We start from the raw sequence: 14,289 nt of genomic DNA on the forward strand, positions 1-14,289 counted from the left end.
TGAGATTATTCACCATACACACACACTATTTCCAGCTTTGCTAAATCATGAGAAGGGCAGAAAAGTAAAAATATTAATGTAAATGCTGTCTGTTGAAATTATGTTCCTGTTTCAGTTTTTAAGACAAATAGGCAAGTTGCAAGAGCTTTCAAGAGGCTATATCTGGGTGTTCTTTTTCCCCCCTTTCCACAGATGAATCAAACATAGGTACAAGACATGCACTAGTTTTTGTCCATACAAGGAAACAAAGCTGGTGAAGGAGCTACTGTGGACATAAAAGTATTCACATACATTTTTCCTCCCTTCCTAAAGCCAGGAAGCACTTTTTCTTCTTTTTCTTTGTTTTCCCCCACCTTTCAAGTTGGCTTCTTCCAAGGGGGCATTATTTCCCCTTCTGGCTATTAAACCATATGTTTATGATGGTAATAGCTGGACACCTTCTTGCTGAGTATGAGCACTTCACACAAAGAAAATGCCAGAATAGATTCAAAGTCAGAGGTGGCACTGACTGGTATCCCCTTGGTATAAAACCACATTACTTATGAAATGTTTTCCTCTGCATTGGCTTTTAACCCCAAGCAGCCTGCATATTCTGGAAGTCTGAGGGTGTTTTTACACTGACAGTTTGTGACTATCACCGCATTGGAAACTCACCTTTTACATTACCTAATGTTCTCACAACTGTTTTGCATCGTTGCTGCCCAAAGCATCTACATTTGTTTCGGAGAGATGAGTTCTGGCGCTGCTGCTACAACGTTTTTCTCAAAACTAGTTTTGATCCAGTCATTTTTCTACAGGCGTTTCAAACTTGTATTGTAGAAGTTTTAATGCATTTTAAAAGACTCCTCCAAAAGCCACAAGGTGCAGTAATTTGCATGAGAACAGACAGCACTTGAGATTTTTACATATCATTGCTTGCCTCATCTTGTAATTTAAATTTGTATTGTTTTTGCAGTGCTGACAAAATTTCCAAGCAATTGTATACATTTAACTAAGCACTGGTATTCTGTCTGCCCTCTGATCAGAGACCCCCCCCCCCAAAAAAAAAAATTGAAATGCTTTCAGCAGGAAATATAGAAGTTTGGCTATGCAAAATGAGCAGAGCAAATCCACCAATATAAAAAGAAAAAAATTAAAGCAGAACGGTGGCAGGCGATTTGAAGACTAAAACTCTGGATCAAACTGAATGTTAAAACACCCTGAATGGAAGATGGGTGAGCAGGGAGAAACTGAGTACACTTTCTCTTTTTGGTTATTTCTCAGTTCAAAATTGCCTTCCTCAAACTGCTTTTTCACCTAAGAAAGAATAATAGAGGGATTGCTATGGGGATCCCAGATATATTCTTGTACCATTTATAAAGCAGCTTTGGTGATTTGTATTTGAAAAGAAGGAAGGGTTAGTTCTCTCTCTCTCTCCACCCCCCTCCCTCCCTCCATTATTTCACTTTAATTCTCAGGCTGGATTCTGATTTAAGAAAAGACCATGGTTTATTTTTATTTTGGTTAATTTGTCAAGCCAGGATTCAGCACAGACAACCACTTCTGTCTGGTTTGCCTTGACAAATGCTGGTTTCCTCACTTTTGCTCTGACTAGATGTCTTTGTGGCTGGGTAGTCAAAAGGGAGGGGGCATAAGGAAACAAGCCAAGAGTAAGCCAGGATGTTTGTGTTTATGTGTCATGTAAAACTATATTTTTATGTATTTCACTTAAAACATTTTTAACCTGTCATAACACGACTAGGGCTCTCAAGGCAGAAAACAGTTAAAAAGATATTGCAAATCAACTTTTAAAAATATGCTTACATAAAACGGCGATTAAAACATAAATGGAAAGAAGGGTTAGTAAGGAATTTAGGGTTGCCAAACTCCAGGTGGAACCTAGAGATCTTCTGGAATTACAACTGAACTCCACACAACAGTGATTAGTTTCCCTGGAGGAAATGGCTGCTTTGGAGTGTGGAATAGGCTTCCCAACCCTCCCGCCCTGGCGGAGGACCCCTGAATTTTCAGCCTCAACCCCCGCTCTCAAAAAATCGGGGGGGGGGAGACAGCTGGGCGGGGCGCCTGGGCTGGGCCTTCCCACCAGCCAACAGACCCGGGAGCGGAGAGGAGGAGGCGGCAGCTAGTGGCCTGTCCGCGCCGCCACCAACCGGCCCTCGACGGCGCTCCCGGGCAGCCTCCCCTCCCCTCCCTTTCCCTCGGGGCTGCAGTGGCAGCTGCTGGAGCCGGCGGCTGGGGACTGGCGGCTGCTGGGGCCGGCGGAGGGCTTCGGACGGCGTGGGCGGCTGCTGGCCGCGGCCTTGGGGCTGCCGGTGGTGCTGCTGGCGCTGGGCCTGGCTGCAGGGCCCTGCTCTCCGCCATGCCGCCCCACCGCTGCCACCCCGACCCTGCTGCCCCGGCCCTGCGCAACGCCTCCCCTCCCTTTCCCTCGGGGCTGCAGTGGCAGCTGCTGGGGCCGGCGGCTGGGGACTGGCCTGCTGGGGACTGGCCTGCTGGGGCCGGCGGGGGGCTTCGGACGGCGCGGACGGCTGCTGGCCATGGCCTCGGGGCTGCCGGCGGTGCTGATGGTGCTGGGCCTGGCTGCGGGGCTCCTGCTCTCCACCACGCCGCCCCACCGCTGCCGCCCCGGCCCGGCCCTGCGCAATGCCTCTGCTGCCCGCCTCCTCGACGCTGCCCTGCCCCGTGGGCCCCACGGCGCCTGGAGCCCCTGCCTCCTCTACCGCTACCCCCCACGGCGGCACAACGCCAGCCACACCGCCGGGCCCCATTCCCCATTTCCAAATGGGGGGAAGGTTTTTAAAAGTTATGCGGTCCCTTTAAATGTAATGGTCAGAATGCCCTTTAGAGTTCAATCGTGCTTGTCACACCCTTGCTCCTGGCTCCACCCCCAAAGTCTCCTGACTCCAACCCCAAAGTCCCCAGATATTTCTTGAGTCGGACTTGGCAACCCTAGTGTGGAATGTATAGTATTATATCCTATTGAGGTCCTTCCACTTCAGAATCCACCCCCAAATTTCCAGGAATTTCCCAACCCAGAGCTGATAATCCTAAAAGGAACAGCAAAAGTCTTCACCTACTGCCCAGAAGACAATAACAGGAGGACTGAATTTGAGACTATGGTTAATAAACCAACTTCAAACCATGGTTCCAGATCCAGGTTTGACATACCCAAATCCACCACAGTTAGTGGAGTAACCTACAATTGAGTAATTGCATTATGTCTGAACCAAGACGCAGCCGGTGCAAACTGCTTTGGATTAGGGGGGAAATATGGAAGAAAGAAGTAATGTCCTGTAATGTGTAGTCTGAACCAGGGTAGGCCACATTCTTGGCACAAGTACCCCAAGCCATGTAATGGCATGCATTCAGCCATCCATGCCCTTCATGGAGCTGGATTTTCCTGCTTCCTCTTCCTGTTGCAGCCCAATTGAGCCCACAACATTTGTTCTGAAGGTCAATGAAACCTCAGCAGTAGTATGGGGGAGAGCCTGCAGTAGGGCTGCCAACCCCCCCAGTCTGGGCAGGGAATCTCCCGCCCGGGAGGTTTTCAACCCGCCAGCCCTGCGGTTACGTCACCCAGAAGTGACATCAAAATGGTGCCCCACGCGGGGCCACTCTGTTTTTTCTTGGACGCTCTAGCCATTTGGGAGGTTAAAACTCTATGATACTTTTGTACCATAGAGTTTTAACCTCCCAAATGGCTAGAGCATCCGAGAAAACCATAGAGTTTTCCTGGAAATGCCTAGAGAGGCACCATTTTGATGATGTCACTTCCAGGTGACGTCATTAGTCTCGCACACGCGCACATCGCGTGCGCAAATGTCCCCCACCGGGGGATGAAGAGGATTTGGCAACCCTAGTCTGCAGTGAGAGGGAGAAATTAACAGGAAATAATAATAATAATAAATTTTATTTGTATCCCGCCCTCCCCACCTCGGCAGGCTCAGGGCGGCTAACAACATTTCATAAAAACATACAATAATAGATAAAACCTTTAAATTTAACAATATAAAACATTAAACTTAATAACATTAAATCCAATATATACAATTAAATAACTTCATCTGACAGTGCTGATGGTGTTTGACGCTAGTTCTGCCAGTATATACACAGCGGTATAGGTCTTTAAACCGCATTGGCGGATCCTTAATTAACGGTCTTCTTTAGCAGTCCGAATGTGCAAGTTTAAAGAGGGTGGTCTTGCAGGCCCTGCGGAACTGATCAAGGTTCTGCAGGGCCCGCACCTCCTCGGGGAGTTGGTTCCATAGGGCAGGGGCCACGATTGAAAAGGCCCGTGCTCTGGTATTCTGATATTTAATCTCTTTCGGCCCAGGGATAGTCATTAGATTTTTCCCGGCTGACCTCAGTGCTCTCTGGGGTTCATATGGGGAAAGACGGTCCCTCAGGTAGGCAGGTCCTCGGCCATATAAGGCTTTAAAGGTAATGACCAACACTTTGTACTGGACCCGGTATATAATCAGCAGCCAGTGCAGTTCACGTAGCCCCGGCCGTATATGTTCCCATTTCGGGAGTCCCAACAACAGCCTGGCCGCCGCGTTCTGCACTAGCTACAGTCTCCAAGTCCAGCACAGAGGTAGCCCCAAGTAGAGGGCGTTACAGTAGTCCAATCTTGAGGTGACCGTTGCGTGGATCACTGTTGCGAGGTCCCGGCGCTCAAGGAAAGGGGCCAACTGCCTTGCCCGCTTCAGATGGAAGAATGCTGACTTACCACACATCCCTTCTGCAAGCAGAAATAAAGGGTCTGCATGGCTGGATACACTCTAGTGTCTACATGGAGAAATGCTGGTATACCAGCAAACAAACAGGGAGAGGGAGAAACAACATGGAACAAGATCAGACCCAGCAGAGCTGCCAGTGCCTCAGGGACTTGCTTAGCAGGCCCTGCATGTTAGGTGAAATGGTGTGGGTCTGATGTTCTCCACAGATGCTGGGGGTTGCCCACACTAGTGGTTTAAACAGATTACACAAACTCATGAAAGGTGGACACCAACAGCTACAATATCACTCTTTATCCTTTCCTATTTATAGTTCATTTTAAAAATTGGAAGAGGGGAAATACAGCAAAGAAAACAACAGTCGATCTGCTTAAAGCACTGGGGAATGAAATATCTTCAGACATATCATGAAAGATGAGAGGGTAGAACCTTGGTAAATAGATGAAGGGGGAAAATCCCATATTAAGGGCAGGGACCTATCTGAAAACGGCTGAATGCAAAAACAGTGAGTGGTGTGTTAGCACAAAAAGCAACCAAGGTGAAATTCCAGGGAGGTTGGATATAGCCAGAGCCTCAAGAAGTGTTCACGTGGACTTCAATCAATATAATAAAGAAAAATAATATGGCAGACCTTTATGGGCAGAGGTCCCTATAGGGAAAAGGCTGAAGACTCCAAACAACACATGCAGCAAGAAAAAAACACAAAAGGATCACTCTAATTCCACATTAAAAACATTTTAAAGAGCTTTCCGCCATTAACACTTTTGGTTGTAAACTGCACTGTCCAGCCTGACGGTTCACACACAGCTGACAACCACATTCAGGCCATACGACTTCTGGATTTATAAATATGGTAATATGAGTTGATTTTGCCATGACACATGGCTCCTCGCAAATGGTTAAGCCCCCAGAACAACAGCTGTCAGCAGCACTGTTTCCCTGCTGTCTGACAAGGAAGCCAACTGGAACTTCTCCTGAGAAAGAGACCTTTGGCCCCTCCTGCCTTTCCCTGACAGCTGCACTAAAGGCATCAGAACACTGTCGCTTGTATATGATATTGGGAAGGGGGGAATATTGAAAAGGTAAAACATTGCAACTAGGAAATCCTACCCTGATCCAAGTTACCGTTGAGAGGCTCTTAAACCAGATAATTTGATGACATTTCCCTTGGTTATAGGAAAACATCATGTTCAGAAATCTCTTGCATGTCTTTTTTTTTTTTAAAGCAACTCTGTACACAACCACTGTTCTCTGAGTACTGTACAATTTAAGCTATTCCCACACCTGTTCCCATTATACAGAAGTGTCTTCTGTTGTGATGCTCTATAATAATCTATTTTTCAAGCCACAGTGTTGCTCCTGTTCTTCCACAACGCTTTAATAGATGTCCTGAAGTATGCCTGCTTTTCCCTTTGCCTACTCCAACCTCAGCCAAGGGTCAGCCTGATTTCTTGTTGCACAGTAGTGCTTTCCAGTACAGAGTGGGGGACTCTAAAGTGGTGGACAGAAACTGGGGTCTTCATGTTTCAAGGGGGTACAGAAGCTGTGCTGTTCCTGGTGATGGAAGGGAGGACATACAAAGTAGCTTATTTACTTACATATTATTTATTCAAAACAATCTATGCCACCTTTCCACCCAATAGGACTCCCAAGGCAGCAAATAGCAAAACATTTCTATGTTAAATCATCAAGACATTAAAATAGCATTTAAAATATAAGTGTGTATAAAATGTTTAAACAATTTAATAAAAATGTAGACACGCAAACACACACAACACAACTGGGGGGGGAGGGGAGGCAATAACAGTTAGTGGGTAAATGCCAAACAGCAACAAAAAAAAGAATTCAGCCACTGGCAGAAGACAATAATAGAGGGAGACAGATAAATCTCCCCGGGTAGGGAGTTGCTCAGTTTTCACACCACAGTTGAGAAGGCCTTTTTTAGCTGCAGATGGTGAGGACACCTGAAGAGAGTGGAGAGATATAGTCCCTACGATTGTCTCCAGTCAACATTCTGTACCAACTTATCTTTCAACCAGTCTTCAAGAGTAGCAAGATGTTAAACAAGAAATGCGGGCCCTGCGGGACTTTGAACAGTTCCGCAGGGCCTGCAAGGCTATCCTAAAAAGAGAGAGACTGCTAAGGAAAATAAAAACTTACCATCGGTTTAATAGCACCAGGATATCAATTTTATTAATTTTACTAATTTTATTAATTTTAGAATTTTAATTAATTTGTTAAATTAGTTATTGCTTCGAACATTATTGTACTCAATGTATTAATTTAATGGTGTTAGCCGCCCTGAGCCTGCTTCGGCGGGGAGGGCAGGATACAAATAAAATGATGAATGAATCTTACCTCATTGTGTGCGATAGATTTATTTACATTGCAGTGCTGGCTCTCAAAAGTTATACAGCTGATTCAGATATTACAGAATATGAGAGCTGGTGAAAATAGAGCCCCCCCCCCAAAAAAAAAGCATTTCAGGCAGGGAAAACAACATGGGGCTGAAGCCCCTTTTCCACATGTCACACAATTCTGATCCAAATTAGACAACCCACGCATAGGAACTGAGGACAAACCATAACCAACCCAAGTTGTGCACTTCATACTGTGTGAACTGTGGTAGTCAAAAGTCCTAGGGACTAGCCTAGGCAAATGTGTAATCCTTAATTCTTAACATGCAAGGAATGTTAATACGGCAAATACCATATTTATCTAAAGAAGTGTGCATGCACATGACAGCTTATACCCAGAATTCAACTTTGTTGGTCTTAAAGGTGCCATTGAACTCAAACTTCATACAGATTTAGAACATCACCAAGAAACTATGTGTGAAGAGGATCTTAATTTTTATTTTCCTTCACCTCATCATGCACTGCAAATTGACTGGATTAAAAGGCAAGGCAATCAGATGCAATTCATTGATGGCTAATTCTAGAATACTTTATATTCCCCACATGTTCAAAACTAATAATAATAATAAATAAATAATAAACTTTTTATTTATACCCCGCCCTCCCTGCCTAGGCAGGCTCAGGGCGGCTAATCTTGGGGTCATGAAGAGTGGCCCTGAAATCATTGAGAATGATAACTTTAGATGTAATAACACAAGCCATAAGACTGTCTGAAGCACTACTGAAATATAAGGAGCTTGGAATGGTCAGACGGTTTATGAGTCACAGCTTTAGTTTTGGCAGAGTTTGAGTTAGACAATTGGCAGAATTCCCACAGGGGGAGAATCAACATTGCCATCGTGGTGGAGACTGAGAGACAAACGATGAGGGGGTACAATGCCAGCCGCAGCCCTGGTGGTGAATCCCATCTAATCTTGACTCACAGACCCTCTTGATCAATTCGGACTGAGGTGCCCTATTTAGTATTTTGAAAGCATCATTAATTGCTGCCTCATTGCCTTTGTGACTTTTCTGAAATAATAACAAAGATCTTTGCACTTGCCTGATGGTATTTCCATAAAATGATTTCCCATTGTTAAGAATGGGGCATGCCTAATTAGCCTGACAGAGATACTTAATGAGGCACCATCAGATTCCTGCGTCCTGGATGGGATTTGTTAGTGCCAAGCACACCACACAATAGCACCATTACCTCTTACCCCACCCCATTAATTACAGCACATTCTCTCACTGCTTATTTCACACATTTTAAGTGGGGAATAATAAATGAAATCCACATATTTGGATGTATTAGAATAGTCCATTTTTGCCATCACAGGATAAAACAGCAGAAGTCTTAACTTTGATACTGATTATGCTTTTCATATAGATTCACAGGGCTGTAGAAGACCAAAGGGACCTCGGAGCACAAAGGCAGGGGAAGACTGTTATCTTCATGGCCTGGTTATGGGCTTCCCAGAAGCAGTGGAGGACTGGCCAGGGTGTCAGCTTGCCCAATGGCAAGTGGGCCCCTGATGAAGTGGCTCTCCTTAAACTTTAGCCAATATGTTAAACATGTTAATGACCTTTTAGTAGCTTGAAAATATAATAGACATTCCAATATTACTACTGTAATGCAACTAAAATTTATGTTGCATTTAGAGTTGCCAGCCTCCAGGTGGGGCCTGGCGATCTCCCGCTTTTACAACTGATATCCAACAGGCACAGATCAGCTCCCCTGGAGAAAATGCAATCTGTATTTACATTTAGTATCTACTGTATACTGCCGGTAATATGTACAATATATGTACATTGTAATTACTAATATATATATATATATATACACACACACATTAATTTTGCGAATGTTTTAATTGTACCTTTTTCCCACTTCTGTATTTTTGAAAATTTTATTTATTTCTTATAAAAATTAAATGATAGCCTTAGAGTTGTGGGTGGGCCCACTATGTCTCCTGGCAACCAATACTTTTAGACCCAGTCCGCCACTACCCAGAAGCATCCAATTGGCCACTGGAAGAAGTAAACAGGATACTGGACTAGACAGGTCTTTGTTCTAATGCAGCAGAAATGTTCATTTCATGTTAATGAAATTCCTTCCCATAATAGGATTCCCTATACAATAGCTTTCCTCAGAAAAAGTCCAAATAATCCAGACCACAGTACCTTGCAAGCATACAGCAAGAGTGAAGAAGGCATGTTTCACAATGGATAAAATAGCTATTGCAAGTACCTTTAGAAATGCAGGGCCAGCTGGAGACTGATTCACATGTTTTGGAATTTATGGGTTGCCTGTCACATATAGCTTGCAGATTCACCACAGTCCCCACATGCTTGTGGTTCTCGATTAATATTAGGACCATAGTGTGTGGAGAGAAGAGGCTGAAGCCTCTCTCTGTACAATTTTCCTGATCTAAAAATAACTTTGGGAGGCAGTATTTGGCCTGATGAGGAAACACATGTGTAGTAGCACCCTACAAGACTGTTTCAAATTGGGGAAATTATGTGGGGGGAGGTTAAAGTGCCTTCCCTCTCTGTATTCTATGGTTCTGCTCCAAGCAGAGCATCACTTGTGTGATAATTGAGGTGAACCTGCAAGGCATGTGTAACAGAATGACTTGCTGGGGAAACCAGACACAACTTATGTTAGCAGCTAACCTGGAGGTACAATTTGTATCCCTTCTAATGAAAGAGGTTAGACATGTGGAAACTTTCAGTTTACAGTTCTTGACATTTGCCCTTCCAATGATCCTGTGAAGCAGGTTAGCCTGAGACTCAGTGGTTCATCCCCACTCAATGAGCACTGTGGGTTGCTGAGGGGTTGTAGCTGGGCTTCACAGTGTATTGGTCCTCTAAGCTTGCCATACAAAAAGGAACTGGACTTCAACCTCCCAGCAAGAGCAGTTTCACCTGTTGGCCTCTTGTTACTGGCATCTCCATTTAAGGTTTGTTCTTGATGTAAAGTTGCCTGTTGGTTTTCTGTATGGACTCCTCTTCATGATACTTTACAAGATTTGTACATCAAGCAAATATTCCATCAGAGGAACAATATGGCAAAAGCAGATCTGTACTTACTAGAGTGATGAGGTAATGGCTGTTTCCTGACCTATGCAGATATGATAGTGACAACTTATAATGTTCATCCATGGGGAAGTCTCAGTTCTGAAAACCTTTGAAAGCATTTCAAGCATAGTACTAACTGACTTCACATACAACTGCTCTACAGTTATCTTGTAGTCTTGCCTTGGCTACAGTAAAGTAGTCTTGCCTTCCTGTTGTCTTGCCTTGACTATAGCAGGAAAGACTACAGGAAAGACCTGCAATGTTTTAGAAACAAGAATAAGACTTTGCAATTGTCGATCAGAACTTCAACATCTTCATCTTCCCTGCAGAGTTGCCATTGAGCCAATGGTTTATAATCTAAGCCACTATTTTACTCTAATAACCTCTTCATAGACTCAGGGGATGCGATGAAAAGCCAGAATACATTTCATCAGAGCTATCTTTGTTGTTAAAGGGGGGGGGGGCAAAGATGCATCAGCTGTCAAAGAACTAAGGCATCAAACTTGAGGAACTGATTGTGTAGCTCAAAGCAGATAGAATGACAATTTCATGGGAATTAACCATGTGAATGGCTCTGCTCACAGGGCCATGCCTGTAATTCTCACACACACACACACTGCACATAAATGATATATGAGAGAATAGCTTTTGCTGGAGGTACATAAATGAAGCACCAGTGTGAATCAGATTCTCTGCTAGCTTAGCAGTATAACATAGGCTTGATCATTGAAGAGGACTGGATCTACAGGGGAACGGTTTCTCTTAGAATGGTTCTCAAACTGTCACATCTTGTGTGATAGCACTTCTAGAAAAAAGGAAGTAGGCAGGTCAGTATTACTGACATAAGAGAATCTGGTTCCCATTGTTCCATATACAAGAGAGGGAACCTATCTCTTACATTGGATATCGGATGAATTGGATGCAAAGACAACTGTATTAATTTCTTTCTTACAGTTAGACTTACTAGAATAGTCAGAGCCTAGTGTTAAGCCAAATGTTTTCCAGGAGATTTGGAGTTGTAGCTTTTTCTTTTTTTTTTTTAAATCTGCAAATAAATTTCCATCAAATCCATGTATACATTTAAGCAATGCAAAAGCAATCTCTAATTGAAAGAAAAAATATGCTTACTCTAGTTTATTTAATTTTTTATGGATTGCACAGAACAATTTTTGCTGTAAGAAAGTATCATTTAATTAGATCTTTTTAGCTTTTAAACCAGTGAAAATGCATTAATACAGGGTTGGCACCTCTTGCTAGAAAACCAGCCAGCCTTTCCTTCACAGGTCACACAAGGCCAGGACTTGCTTTTTAAGCATGCTGCGTTTACTTTAACAGGATGTCAAATGCACTTAAGCAAACTAAGAGATATTCTCGGCCCTCTCGAGATTTCTTCTTGAGTCACAGGCTAGCAAAATGTGAACTAAAGGCTGGGCAATTTGTGTCCTGTTTTGAGTATTTGCCTTATTGACTCTGACACCTTCTCATTTACTGTTAGGGAAGCTTCTGGGTTTCTGGCTCAAAGGAGCTACATTTTAGTAGAGAGGCAATTTAATAATAGAAGCCTTCAACAAAAAGGAAAGAAAGAAACAAGAAAAGTCACCAAGACCAAGGAAATTAAACGTAGAGGTTAAATGACCAACTTTAAGCAAGGCTCTGTCAGGTAGTTGTGCCTTCACAGATGTTAATGGACCTGCTTAATTCTTGTGTAAAACTTGAGCTGTTAATAAGAGGGAGATAATTTCTGAGAAAGATCTATTATAAATAACTTCTGAGGAAGATCAACTGTGAAACAGACATATCTGGATGCTCATCAATTTACTACAACCTATAATAGCTGTTCTAAAATATCACGAGGATGAGACTTTTAAAAATTTTGTAATACAGGATCACATTATTCATTGTAATATTTTTCTATTATCTATGTAATGGAAAAGGACCATTTGTATACATTACCCATAAAATGTAATAGCCATAAATCACAGTGATTTCTTGTTAGTAGACCTTGGTGGACTGACAGTCTGATTCTGTATAAAGCACCTTTATGTGTTCATATTCTTTGTGTTCTCTATTGGCAAAAGAAACTTATAGAAACAGTTCCTGCTTGGCAGATCCAAGTGGGCAGCCATGTTGGTCTGAAGCAATAGAACAAAGCAATAGACAAGTTTCACCTTAAGACCAACTAAGTTTTATTCAGAATGTAAGCTTTCGTATGCTCTTAAGCAGACTTCATCAGACAAAACTAGAATGGCAAGCCATCTTTAAATATAGAGAAAGTGGGCAGTGAGTTGGTATGTAGAGTCATGGGAATGTTTTTAGCAGATTAAAAAAATCACAAATTGGGGTCTGTGTTTGTTTGTTTGGTATTGTTAACTGGGCTGTAACAGCAGTGGAGGGTGATAAAAAACAGACACGTCATAAACCCACAACTAAGAAGCCAGAATGACACCCAGGTTTATGGCACTTCACACCTATGACATGTCTGCTTTTTATCACCCTCCACTGTTGTTACAGCCCCGTTAACAATACCAAACAAACAATCACAGACCCCAGTTTGTGATTCTTTTAATTTGCTAAAAACATTCCCATGGCTCTACATACCAATTCACTGCCCACTTTCTCTATATTTAAAGATGACTTGCCATTCCCATTTTGTCTGATGAAGTCTGCTTAAGAGCATACAAAAACTTACATTCTGAATAAAACTTAGTTGGTCTTAAAGGTGCACTTGTCTACTGCTTTCTTCTTTTTGGCAGCCACAAGAAATTGTGGATAGGAATTATATATGCTCACCAAAAACTTGTGGGAAATGAAAGCATGTTATGGAAGCCAACTGAGGTAAAGAGCCCCTCCTTGGCACCCTAAATGAACTTGTGTACCCTCGCTTCAAGGACCAGTACACAAGAATGCACCATATCCAATGCACAAGGCTAGAAAAGGCTAGAACCTTCTGAAATGGAGGCATATATTCCTACTCATCAGCACACAGTAGATCACCTTATTTGACCTTTTCCCCTTAGGTAGGGCACCATACCCCCAAGAGATCCTCCACAGATTTTTGTCAATTAACAATTAAAGTTTGTTAATGGTGCATTGGTCCATTGCTGGTCCCTGGTGCATTGCTGTAGAAAGTAATCTCTGCACACCAGCCTCACCTAGAATAAGATGTTTAAATACTATATAATTTCTGATGCAATATTTTGTCCCTTTTGCTATATCCTGCATTGTCTGCATCACATGAAACATGGAGCTTATTTTAAGAAACCAGTGATGTGCAAGATAGCAATTCATATGCTTCTGTTGTTTTCAGCTTCTCTTGGCTACATTCATTCCATTATCTCCAAGAGCATCCCTAAAGATACTCATGGGCATTAAAAGGAGTTCTCCTTTGCCCTTTTTCAATAAGCAAGATGCAGTCCATCCCCTCTGGCAGACCATGTACTATGCTTTGCTTTTTTCATATTTACTTCATGCATTAGCAGAGAATGGACTCTTGCAGTACACCAGACTGAGCAATTCCATTAATTTGCTTTGCATGCTGTCTAACTTATAAAGAAATAGACCTTCATTAGTGTTTAAGTCTAGCCATAAAAGAGTTCTTTGCTTCTCTCATCATGCCTTCCTCTGACCATGCGGCATTCCTATCTATGTGATTTTTCCTGATGAGCTTGGATGCCAGCGGTCTCTTTCACACATTTACTCTTCATTATTAACCAGGCACCAGATTTCGAAGGACCAAGATACTTCTATCCAGAATGCACTGAAGTGATGCAACAATATTTCTACTGATATTTCTGTTGCATTTATTAATAAGTAAGCCATTAAATTGTGGACACAGTAACCCACAATCCAAAGCAAGCATTGGTTAAACTCTATTGAACATGTGAATACTGTGTTGAACCTGTGAGCGCTTGAACTTTTGAGAAACAGCTCCAAAATGGCTGTCATGGGGGCAGGGCCAATCACAAAATGTTGGAAGACTGAAAGAACTTCTCCGTAGCAGGAGGCTGCAGGGCAGGATCATGGGAGAGCAGTCATCAGTGAAAACATGATATCACTTCCAAGGAAACCCAGAAGTA

The sequence above is a fragment of the Heteronotia binoei genome, chromosome 2, assembly GCF_032191835.1.
Source record: "Heteronotia binoei isolate CCM8104 ecotype False Entrance Well chromosome 2, APGP_CSIRO_Hbin_v1, whole genome shotgun sequence".
Lineage (NCBI taxonomy): Eukaryota > Metazoa > Chordata > Lepidosauria > Squamata > Gekkonidae > Heteronotia > Heteronotia binoei.